This window comes from Schistocerca americana, chromosome X (genome assembly GCF_021461395.2).
Source record: "Schistocerca americana isolate TAMUIC-IGC-003095 chromosome X, iqSchAmer2.1, whole genome shotgun sequence".
Taxonomy (NCBI): domain Eukaryota; kingdom Metazoa; phylum Arthropoda; class Insecta; order Orthoptera; family Acrididae; genus Schistocerca; species Schistocerca americana.
This window is the reverse complement of record NC_060130.1, coordinates 620,555,918-620,567,111: the sequence shown is the minus strand read 5'-3', so window position 1 is coordinate 620,567,111 and position 11,194 is coordinate 620,555,918.

Genomic DNA, 11,194 nt, shown 5'->3' with positions numbered 1-11,194 from the left:
AGACCTCTCTATATGTACTACCCAACTTGCACGCCGGTTTGAGTGGTATGCACTTTCTGATACATATTCGAGCGACCACTTCCCGTGTGTTATCCATCTCCTGCATCATATCCCCTCTCCGTGCTCATCTAGTTGGACCATCTCCAAAGCAAACTGGGGGCTCTTCTTTTCCAGGGCGACCTTTCAGGATCAAACCTTCACAAGCTGCGATCGTCAAGTCGCACACCTCTCGGAAGTCATTCTCACTGCTGCTGAATATTCCATCCCTCACCCTACTTCTTCTCCACGTCGCGTACCGGTCCCCTGGTGGACCGCAGCATGTAGAGACGCTTTACGTGCTCGTTGACGTGCTTTACGCACCTTTAAACGCCACCCTACAGTGGCGAATTGTATCAGTTATAAACGATTACGTGCACAGTGTTGTCGTATTATTAAAGAAAGCAAGAAAGCCAGATGGGCTGCTTTCACAAGCACCTTCAACAGTTTTACTCCTTCCGTTGTCTGGGGTAGCCTGCGCCGGCTATCTGGCACTAAGGTCCACTCACCAGTTTCTGGCTTGATGGTCGCGAATGACATCCTTGTGGCCCCTGAGGATGTCTCCAATGCCTTTAAGCACTTGGCCGGTCACGGTCCTCCGCTCCAGGGCCTGATTCTATTCATATTCAGATGCTGAAGAACCTTTCTCCTGCGGGTAAAGGTTTTCTTCTTCGTACTTACAATCGCATCTGGATTGAGGGACATGTTCCCGCATGCTGGCGCGAGTCTATTGTTGTCCCGATTTCTAAGCCGGGGAAGGACAAGCACTTGCCTTCCAACCGAGCGAGGTGGCGCAGTGGTTAGCACACTGGATTCGCATTCGGGAGGACGACGGTTCAATCCCTTCTCCAACCATCCTGATTTAGGTTTTCTGTGATTTCCCTAAATCGTTTCAGGCAAATGCCGGGATGGTTCCTTTGAAAGGGCACGGCCGATTTCCTTCCCAATCCTTCCCTAACCCGAGCTTGCGCTCTGTCTCTAATGACCTCATTGTCGACGGCACGTTAAACACTAACTATCCCCCCCCCCCCCCCCCCCCCTTGCCTTCCAGTTATCGACCCATCTCGCTTACCAGCTGTGGCTGTAAAGTGATGGAGCGAATGGTTCACTCTCGTTTGGTTTGGCTGCTCAAGTCTCGACGCTTACTTACCAATGTACAATGTGGATTTTGTAGGCGCCGCTCTGCTGTTGACCATCTGGTTACCTTGTCGACCTTCATTATGAATAACTTCTTGCGGAAGCGCCCGGCCGCGGCTGTGTTCTTTGATTTGGAGAAGGCTTACGACACCTGTTGGAGGGCGGGCATTCTCCGCACCATGCATACATGGGGCCTTCGCGGTCGCCTCGTTCTTTTTATTCGTTCCTTTTTAATGGATCGACAGTTCAGGGTACGTGTGGGTTCTGTCCTGTCGGACACCTTTCGCCAGGAGAATGGGGTGCCACAGGACTCAGTTTTGAGCGTCGCTCTCTTCGCCATAGCGATCAATCCAATAATGGATTGCCTCCCAGCTGATGTATCAGGCTCACTTTTCGTGGACGATTTTACCATCTATTGCAGCGCGCAGCGTACATGTTTCCTGGAGCGCTGTCTTCAACGTTCTCTTGACCGTCTTTACTCCTGGAGTGTCGCCAATGGCTTCAGTTTTTCTGCCGAGAAGACGGTCTGTATTAACTTCTGGCGCTACAGAGTTTCTCCCACCGTCCTTACGACTCGGTCCCGTTGCTCTCCCATTCGTGGAGACAACAAAATTTTTAGGTCTTACATTTGACAGGAAACTTAGCTGGTCTCCACATGTATCATATTTGGCTGCCCGTTGTACCCGTTCTCTAAATGTCCTCCGTGTTCTCAGTGGTATGTCGTGGGGAGCGGATAGAACCGTCCTACTTCGTCTATATCGGTCGATCGTCCGCTCCAAGCTGGATTATGGGAGCTTCGTATACTCCTCTGCACGGCCATCCATCTTACGCCACCTCAACTCCATACAACATCGGGGTTTACGACTTGCGATCGGAGCGTTTTATACTAGTCGCGTCGAGAGTCTTCATGCTGACGCTGGTGAATTGCCACTCACTTACCGGCGCGATATACTGCTATGTCGGTATGCCTGTCGACTACTGTCAATGCCTGACCACCCGTCTTATCGTTCCTTTTTTGACGACTCTCTCGACCGTCAATACGGGTTGTATGTCCCTGCCCTACTACCCCCTGGAGTTCGCTTTCGTCGCCTCCTTCAACACCTTAATTTTTCACTCCCTGCAACCTTTAGAGAGGGACAGAGCCACACGCCACCTTGGCTCCAGGCTCAGGTTCGCGTTCACCTTGACCTCAGCTCGCTCCCAAAGGAGGTTACCCCTGGTTCGGTCTACCATTCCCGTTTTGTCGAACTTCGTTCGAAGTTCATTAATATGACCTTCATTTATACAGATGGCTCTAAGACCAATGACGGGGTCGGGTGTTCTTTTATTGTCGGGGCACAAAGTTTCAAATACCGGCTCCATGGCCATTGTTCGGTCTTCACAGCTGAGCTCTTTGCCCTCTACCAGGCTGTTCTTTACATCTGCCGCCACCGACATTCTGCTTATATCATCTGCTCCGATTCCCTGAGCGCCATCCAGAGCCTCAGTGATCCGTACCCGGTTCACCCTTTCGTGCACCGGATCCAACGCTCTCTTCAGCAGCTGGTGGACGTCGGTTCTCCGGTTAGCTTTATGTGGTTTCCTGGCCATGTCGGTATCCCTGGGAACGAAGCTGCAGATGCCGCGGCCAAGGCTGCGGTCCTCCAGCCTCGGACAGATTCTTGTTGTGTCCCTTCGTCAGATTGTAGCAGGGTCATTTGTCGGCGCATTTTATCGCTGTGGCATGCCGATTGGGCTGCACTTAGAGACAACAAGCTTCGGGCCGTGAAACCTCTTACCGCATCTTGGACGTCCTCCTCACGCCCTTCTCGGCGGGAGGAGGTAGTTTTGGCCCGGTTACGAATTGGACACTGCCGGTTCAGCCATCGCCATCTGCTGACGGCTGCGCCGGCGCCGTTCTGCCCATGTGGGCAATTGCTGACGGTCCGCCACATTCTAACGTCCTGTCTGGATTTTAACACACTGCATCTTGATCTTGGCCTGCCATGTACTTTCGATGCCATTTTAGCGGATGACCCACGAGCAGCTGCTCGCGTTCTTCATTTTATCAACTTAACAACCCTCTCTAAGGACATTTGATTATGCTGTTTTTTAATCCTATGCCTGTCAGTCTGTCTTTTATCGTGTTTTCCGTTTCGTTGCTGTTTTAAACTTGTGACTCGCGGTGCATTCCTAACGTAGTCTGGGCACTAATGACCGTTGAAGTTGTGCGCCCTAAAACCACAAAAATCAAAGGAAATGAACATTCAGTTTATGGTGTTTGAAAGGCCTCATAATATTATCTTTTGCATGTCTACTTGTTTGAGTTCAAATGACTGGGAAAAAGAAGCAATTGAAGTTTCAGATATCTAATGCTTTTTCACATATTTTTTTAAATATACTGTTTAACTTGTGTACTAACCAAAGTACTGAGTAACTTAATTCCTTTATACGATGTTTCTTGTGGATAGTATAGTGTGTTGATAAAGTGGCTCAGTTGTTTGTCTGCTGAGATGAATCATGTAATGACTTTGCAATCTTTTGAAAGTGTTCTTGTAACTAAATGTTACAAATCACTGAGGCAGTTTCTCCAGTAGACCAGTGTGAAATTTTAACATAACATTGGAGAAATTTTGTGGTCATAAGACTCTTGTGACATTTGTGTTACACACTTAACTTCTGATAGCTGTTGAATGAGCTATGCAATAGTGCAGGGGTTTTTAGAAAGATTTGTGTGTTCAGCAAACTAAACAGAGAATCAATAGTGTCATAACTTAGTGAGGAACTTGTAGCTCAGGACAGGAGCATGTTGGGGGAACTATGACTTAGCATTGGAGATATACACGGCAAGAGAGTTCGTAATGGGAGGTATCTTCTAAAGTAAGTAAGTACTACTACTACTACTACTACTACTACTACTGAATAAGTGTAAAACAAAGCATAGGACTATAGATGGAGGGATGCTGAATGAAACGTGTTTGGCTGCCCAGAGAGCAATGTGTGAAGCTTTCAGTGACCTATGTAGCAGAATATTGCAAACTGATCTTTCACAAAACCCAAAGAAATTCTGGTTGTATGTAAAGGCTGTTAGTGGCGCCAAAGTTAGTGTCCAGTCCCTCATAATGACAGGAACTGAAATTGAGAATATCGTACCAAAAGATGAAATGCTTAACTCCATTTTTAAGTGTTCCCCTACAATAGAATTACCCCAATTTAATCTTCATACCAGTGAAAAGATAAGTGAAATCAGTATTAGTGTTAGTGGTGTTAAGAAACAGCCGAAATTGTCAAAACTGAAAAAAGCTCCAGGACCCAGTAGAATCTTTGATTCTATACTGAATTTGCAGCTGTGTTGGCCCCTCACCAAACTGTAATCTGTTGTTGTTACCTCAAAAAAACAAAAAAAAAAAAAACAAAAAAGTGCAGTAGTTGGAAGAAAGCACAGGTCACATCAGTCTACAAGAAAAGTAGCTGATGTGATCAACAAAACTGCCACATATCCTCGACACTGATGTGTTGTAGAATCTTAGAACATACTCTGAGCCCAAAAGTAAAGAGGTATCTCGAGCAGAATGATGTACTCCATGCTAACCAGCATCGATTTCAAAAACATAGGTCATGGAAACCCAACTTGGGCTTTTTTCATGTGACATCCTGAAAGCCACGCATCAAGGCAGTTGGGTAGATGCAGTATTTCTTGATTTCCGAATAGCACTGACTCCGTACCACATGCATGCTTATTATCAAAAGTATGCTTTGTGGGGTATCAAGTGAAATTCGCAACTGGGTTGCGGACCTCTGGTAGGGAGATGCAGCATGTTATCTTGGATGGTGAGTCACCAACGGATGCAGAAGTGACTAGGTGTATCCCAGGGGAGTGGGTTGGTTCCCTTGCTGTTAATGTTGTATATTAATGATCTAGCGGACAATATTAATAGTAACCTCAGACTTTTTGTAGGTGATGCAGTTGTCTACAACGAAGTACAGTCTGAACAAAGCTGTACAGATAATCATTCACATCTTAAGATTTCAAGGTGGTGCAATGATTGGCAGCTTGCTTTACATGTTCAGAAATGTAAAATTATGCGCTACACAAAACAAAAAAAATGTAGCCCAGTGCTAAATCTGAAGCAAATTCATCAGTACTGTGTATGTATCACAATCACAATGGATTTTCGCCAAAATATTTAAGAATAACATGGAATGTACAAAACAGCATATTCAAATGAAATATTATTCATAAGATTTTAGAAGGAATATGTGGCAGCATCTTGTCATGACCACTTACTCAGCACGATGTGAAGATATAATCTGCTAGTGAAATATGAAGCATTAGCGTGTGGTCGGGCGTCTGTTCCTTGTTGTAATAATAGAATCACCAGGTAACAGATCCTCGACCGTGTGCTGATGCTCATTCTTCGGGACGACTTGGCAGTTAAGTTGTGTTTATATGTGCTAGTTGTTATAAGTTGTGTGTAGGGACAGAATGTATGCTTGAGCCATCTTTATAACTTAATGTGCAAAAATGTGAGTGAAGGAAGTGTAAACGTGCAGGTGGGTTGCAGCAGTCTTGTTTGAAGTTGAAAAATGCAGGAATGCAATATCTCATCTGCATCAGGCACACACAAAGGTGAATTTTTATGAAGACAGAAATGAGGAGAAGAGAAGAAAGGAGCTGCTGTAGTTACACAAGTATCACCCAAGTCAGTGCTGTGAAGTCTCCATTTCCAAGAAATGGAGAAGTCTATCTAAAGAGCATGTTTCATTCATCTTCTTTGAGCCAAATTGTGCTAATAATTATGGGCATGTTTATTATGCCACCTTGCTGCTTGCTGATGTGGCCTGGTAATGATGAATGAAATGCATTTCATCTTACTGGTCGATTCAACCTGCGCTGCCACTGCTCATGCTGTGACTATTGTCATATGTCCTGAAACTTGAGTTGTGATTGGCTGTCTCAAGGTCACTGCTGCAGTGCTGTATTTGACTCTGCTAGCACTCTGTTACATGAACAGTGGCACTGTAATTACTCTCAGCAAGCAGTGAGGCTGCATTGTAAATGAAACGACACTATCAGCTAGCAATGAGTTGTGATGTGCCAGCAGTGAGACTGCAGCATAAAAATATTCTATAGATCTATAGTCAATGCTGTACAGTAGTAGTATGTAATATTGTATATGACTTTCGCTTTGATGAAAAGTAAAATAATAAAGCAGTTTCTCTGTTAGACTGGTCATTTACTTTTTTATTTTTTAATTCTCTCATTCAAGGGGAATGCCAAGAGAAGAGAAGAACATTTTTATCTTAAAAGATTCAGTGTAGAAAGTAGTTACGTGGGGCCACATATTTTTGTAATTGAGTGTAGTTTCTCATCACAGCTCATTATTGTATAAATGTTAAATTTAAGAACTTGTATAAACATTGTATAAAATTTTGTCACAAAAATTGTTAAAATTAAAACACATTGAATGTCCATTCTTCAAAATCTTCCATGCAAAGGAATACTTATGACTGGTGACAGTGGTGAACCCGTAGCTATTCCATCAATCATTGCGTAATTATTTCCAGTGTAAAAAAAAAAAAAAAAAAAAAAAAGGTGCTGATCAGTGTTGAAGTAATTTTAAGATTTCATAGGAGAAATGAGCAGCAAACAGTATCAATGTTTCTTCCACTGGTACTTTTGAAAACAAGCTGACTGTGATTTCTTGTGAGCCTATCCTCATCTGCTTGATGACATCCATAAACCCCCTTGTAGGTATGGGGGTTAGAATAGGCCCGAGGTATTCCTGCCTGTCGTAAGAGGTGGCTAAGGAGTCTCACACTTATCGACCTTTGTCATGGTCCCCTGTAGGGTTTGATATCCATTTTTCGAAATTTTCCTGAAGAGCGAGCCAATTGGAGAAGGATGCCTTATGTGTTGCATAGTGTCCATGTGCTGACACCTCTTGCATCCTTCGTCGACATGGATCTGCACGTCCACTAATTCTGCAGCTGTTGGGTGAGGTCACCCTCCTGGGTGCGTTTTTCTCAATCCTGTGCAGTTTCACTTTCTGCACTGTAAACTATAATGGACTTCTTAGTTCATTTGCATCTGAGATCCAGCACAGTAGCCAGGCTGTTCTGGTGGGGCTGCCATGTAGCCTGTTGGTTGTAGCCCCCTGACCACACAGGGATTGCTCTATTGATGCCTGCGCCATTAACTCCTCATGTATACCGAGGAGTAGATGCTTGTCACCCTGAGGCATCGGGAGTCCCAGCAATGGCCATCCTTCCAGGTGTCCTTTGCTGTGGCTGGGTGACACCTATGGGGAGGGCTCCTGGTCAGAGTGGGTGGCATTAGTGCAGATAATATGCCAACATGCCATGAAGCATAGTACGTCATCTATTGCTGGTGGTGAAACACCAGCTGTCCCTAAGCGGTCAAGGTCTAACTTCAATGCTAAGAAATACCTCAAATCGTCCCCCCCCCCCCCAACCCCTCCCCCAAATGGCCACGCCATGGGAGGAACACCAGGCTAAAGATGGCAGCGAAGCTTATCCACCCTGGTACCTTGTATGTACGAGAGTTGATTGGGAATCTTTCTTGTCAATGAAACATAGTTTTTTTGTGGAGCATTTAGAGGATCAGTTTGGGGAGGTGGAGGGCTTATCCAAAATGCTGTCAGGGTCGGTCTGGATCAAAACAGCATCCTCTGCCGTCACGGGCACTACTTGCCTGTGACAAGCTGGGAATGTATCTGTTTCCATCATGCCCCATAGGAGCTTAAAAACAGTCCAGTGTATCATATTTTCCAGGGACCTTCTTTTACAGTCTGAGCTACACACCAATTTAGAACGGCGAGGTGTCAATTTTGTCCGGCGTATCCACCGGTTTCCGGTGGCCTGAGTGGGCCAGGGATTTATAAGATTCCTTGCAACTGTGGCAGCAGTTAAATACGTTTGTGTAGACTGTTGCTGGTCACTGTGTTGAACATCAGTGATACCTGAACCACAGGAATGTTGAAAAAGTGGTGGCTGAGCACAGCCTGTTAAAAACAAGGTTATGTTTGAACATATAAGAATTCTGGCACACACTCCAAACTATTGGAACTCTGTGACAAGAGAAGCAGTGGAAATTAAACTCTGTGATAAAACTTTAATAGACACACCAGTTATACACACAATGCATGTAAGCATGTACTTGATAAAGAGAAAGCACAGAGGAAGACTTTAATAGCTAACAGCCCAATGCAAATGATATCACTGGAAGCTATGCTGGATAAAGTGCATAAACATAATGTATGGACATAGGGCTCTGCCCCTGTACATGCCATTTCCATGTTGTCTCCATGACATAATCTAACCCCACAAATGCTGTCATTTCAGCATAAAAGTAGGAGCCTCGCCAGTTTCATGACAGCCTTAGCCCATGATGGTGATGGAAGTAGTCATTGAAAGCTTGGGATGGCCGAGTGGTTCTAGGCACTTCAGTCTGGAAACATGCAACAGCTACGGTCGCAGGTTCAAATCCTGCCTCTGGCATGAATGTGTGTGATGCCCTTCAGTTAGTTAGGTTTAAGTAGTTCTAAGCTCTAAGGGACTGATGACCTCAGCTGTTAAGTCCCATAGTGCTCAGAGCCATTTGAACATTTTTTTTTTAAGCTTGGGATTTTATTTGAATTTGATGTGGCAAGTTTACCAAGAACTTTCCAGACAAACAGTCAGGAAAGATTTAGTTGTCAAAATACAAGAATGATTCTGATTAATACAGCATTACACCACCTATTACCTACTATATAACTGTGATTAGTTAAAGAATGGATACATACACACTTCGTGAATTGTTTCCAGAGGACTTCTGTGCCATGTATCATGCAGTGCAGCTCCTGGTTTTGTCAGTATCAATGTAGAAGCAAATTTGAATACAGTTGTATTCTTTTAAACTGTTCATAAATAGTAATTCGTTCCAATATGTGGTTAACCAAACTGAAGGTGTGGAAGTTGACATGCACTTAATTTTAAAACATATTGTAAAGGAATTGACATTTTGATAGATGATATGCTGGTTAGAAATGACATTCAGCTTCAGTAAAATGTTTCATTAAGTGAGAACTGCTAATTGTTATAAAATATTCACATTGCTAGTTTTGGCATGTTATTGCTGTTGACAGGTGTGTGAATCTTCATACCAGATCTTTTGTTGGCAATAACATATTGAAATCAGCAATGAAAAAAAAAGTCTTAGTAATTGCTGCATAATAGTCTTTTACTAAAGGTCAAAAGGTATTATGATTTGTAAGATCCAGTAAACATTACTGCAACCTTCAGAAACTGTTCAGAAAATGTTAAGAGACGCTTACAAAGAAGTATATATATGTATTCATTCATTCGTCTGTCAATATATAATTTGATGCAGCCATTAAATGCTAAAGATTTTTTCTTTTGGTTGAATTCTGGTATAAAAGGATTGTTCATTTTTCTAATAAACTCGAGTTTTTTGAAGATTGTCTCAGCATTGATTTGTCCACCATTTATCAAAACTTTAATGTTTAACTATTTGCACCAATGCATGGATTCTTTGTTTGACATATGATTATATAGAACATAGTGCCACCATACAATGCTTGCATTCTTCTCGCATGTGGGTTGAGTTACTGTTGAAATATTTATGCTAACTTTGGGGCTATTTTTACCTCACCTCATTATGAAAAACACACACTCAACTTTGTATGTTACTGATATGAACATCATTTGTGTTGCTGAGAAAAATGTTATAAAATCATAAGAAAGTACTCGGTTAAAATACTGAGAGAATTAAAGGAAGAAGAAAAGGGTGAAAGATACAAATTTTAATCAGTTCTTTAATATACACCCCAGAAATTTAAAATCATTTTATATGATGAGAATAAAAGTAAACAGAAGTGAAGAGAGTGAATGGTTATGCAACATCTGGGAGAAGTGTCAGCTTACAGGAAGAATGAGTTATATTTAACTAAGAGACCACTGTAATCGTGAACTGAAACTTGCAATCAGCTGTCATGTAAAACTATCTGCTCTGTTGACAGATAAGCTGGAAGTTTGCACTGTGTATGGAAATAACACACGGAGTGTTAGGCAAATAGTCTGATGTATTATGAAACAGGAAACAAAAGCAGTGGTGCAAATGATCCAATTTCTGACAATTCTTGTTTTGATAGTTTCAAATCATTGGCTGCCAAATTGTAAAAAAACTCGGTAGCAAACATCAGTGATTAAAATAAACAGCAAATACTGGATACAACAACAAAGAGCAGCTTCAAACAGAGAACCATTAAAAGCACTGAAAAATTACTCACTCTGTTAAAAGTAGTAATTATAGCTAAGAGGGTGTTTTTAATAAAGTATTAAATGTTTATAATGTGATAGGATATTTCTTGGCCTGTCTATCATCACTCGGCAACTCCCCCCAGGGGGGCTCACATCTCTCTTGTGAGTACATGCCTGACCACCATGGGACCCCAGCCCTTGCAGCACTACTTCCCTTTCCATGCTGCAAGTCTATCTTCCTACAATTCTCTCTTCCTTTCTACCTTTTGATGGGGTGGTCCTCTTGGTGTTGATTGTGCTTGGAGCTGGTTTGTGTTTTGGACACTCACTTTCTTACCTTGTGGCTTTCAACACCTTTCCCACTTTAATTATATGGTCCCCTGGTTGGGTTTGACTTTATACTCTTTCTGAAGTTTTACGGAAGTGCAGATGGTGCAGGGGAGGTCAACCAGTGCAGTGTATTTTCCACCTTCATGTCTTTCTCTCTTTGCACTGTTCTTTCATGCAATGGTACTACGGCCGGACCTCAGCATGGTAGCTATTCCATTGTGGAGAGGGCCAGTCAAGTACCTGCACAGTGGTAGCCCCCTGACCGCAAAGGGATAACATGTTGGCGCCTGAACTGGATACTCCCCAACCATTGTGGAAGGTTCACACATGAAGCAAATTAAACTTTCTTCTGCCAGTGGCCACACAATTCCAGCAGTGTCGTCTGGAGCTAAGACATACTGCAATGCAGAGAAGTACCATACCAAAA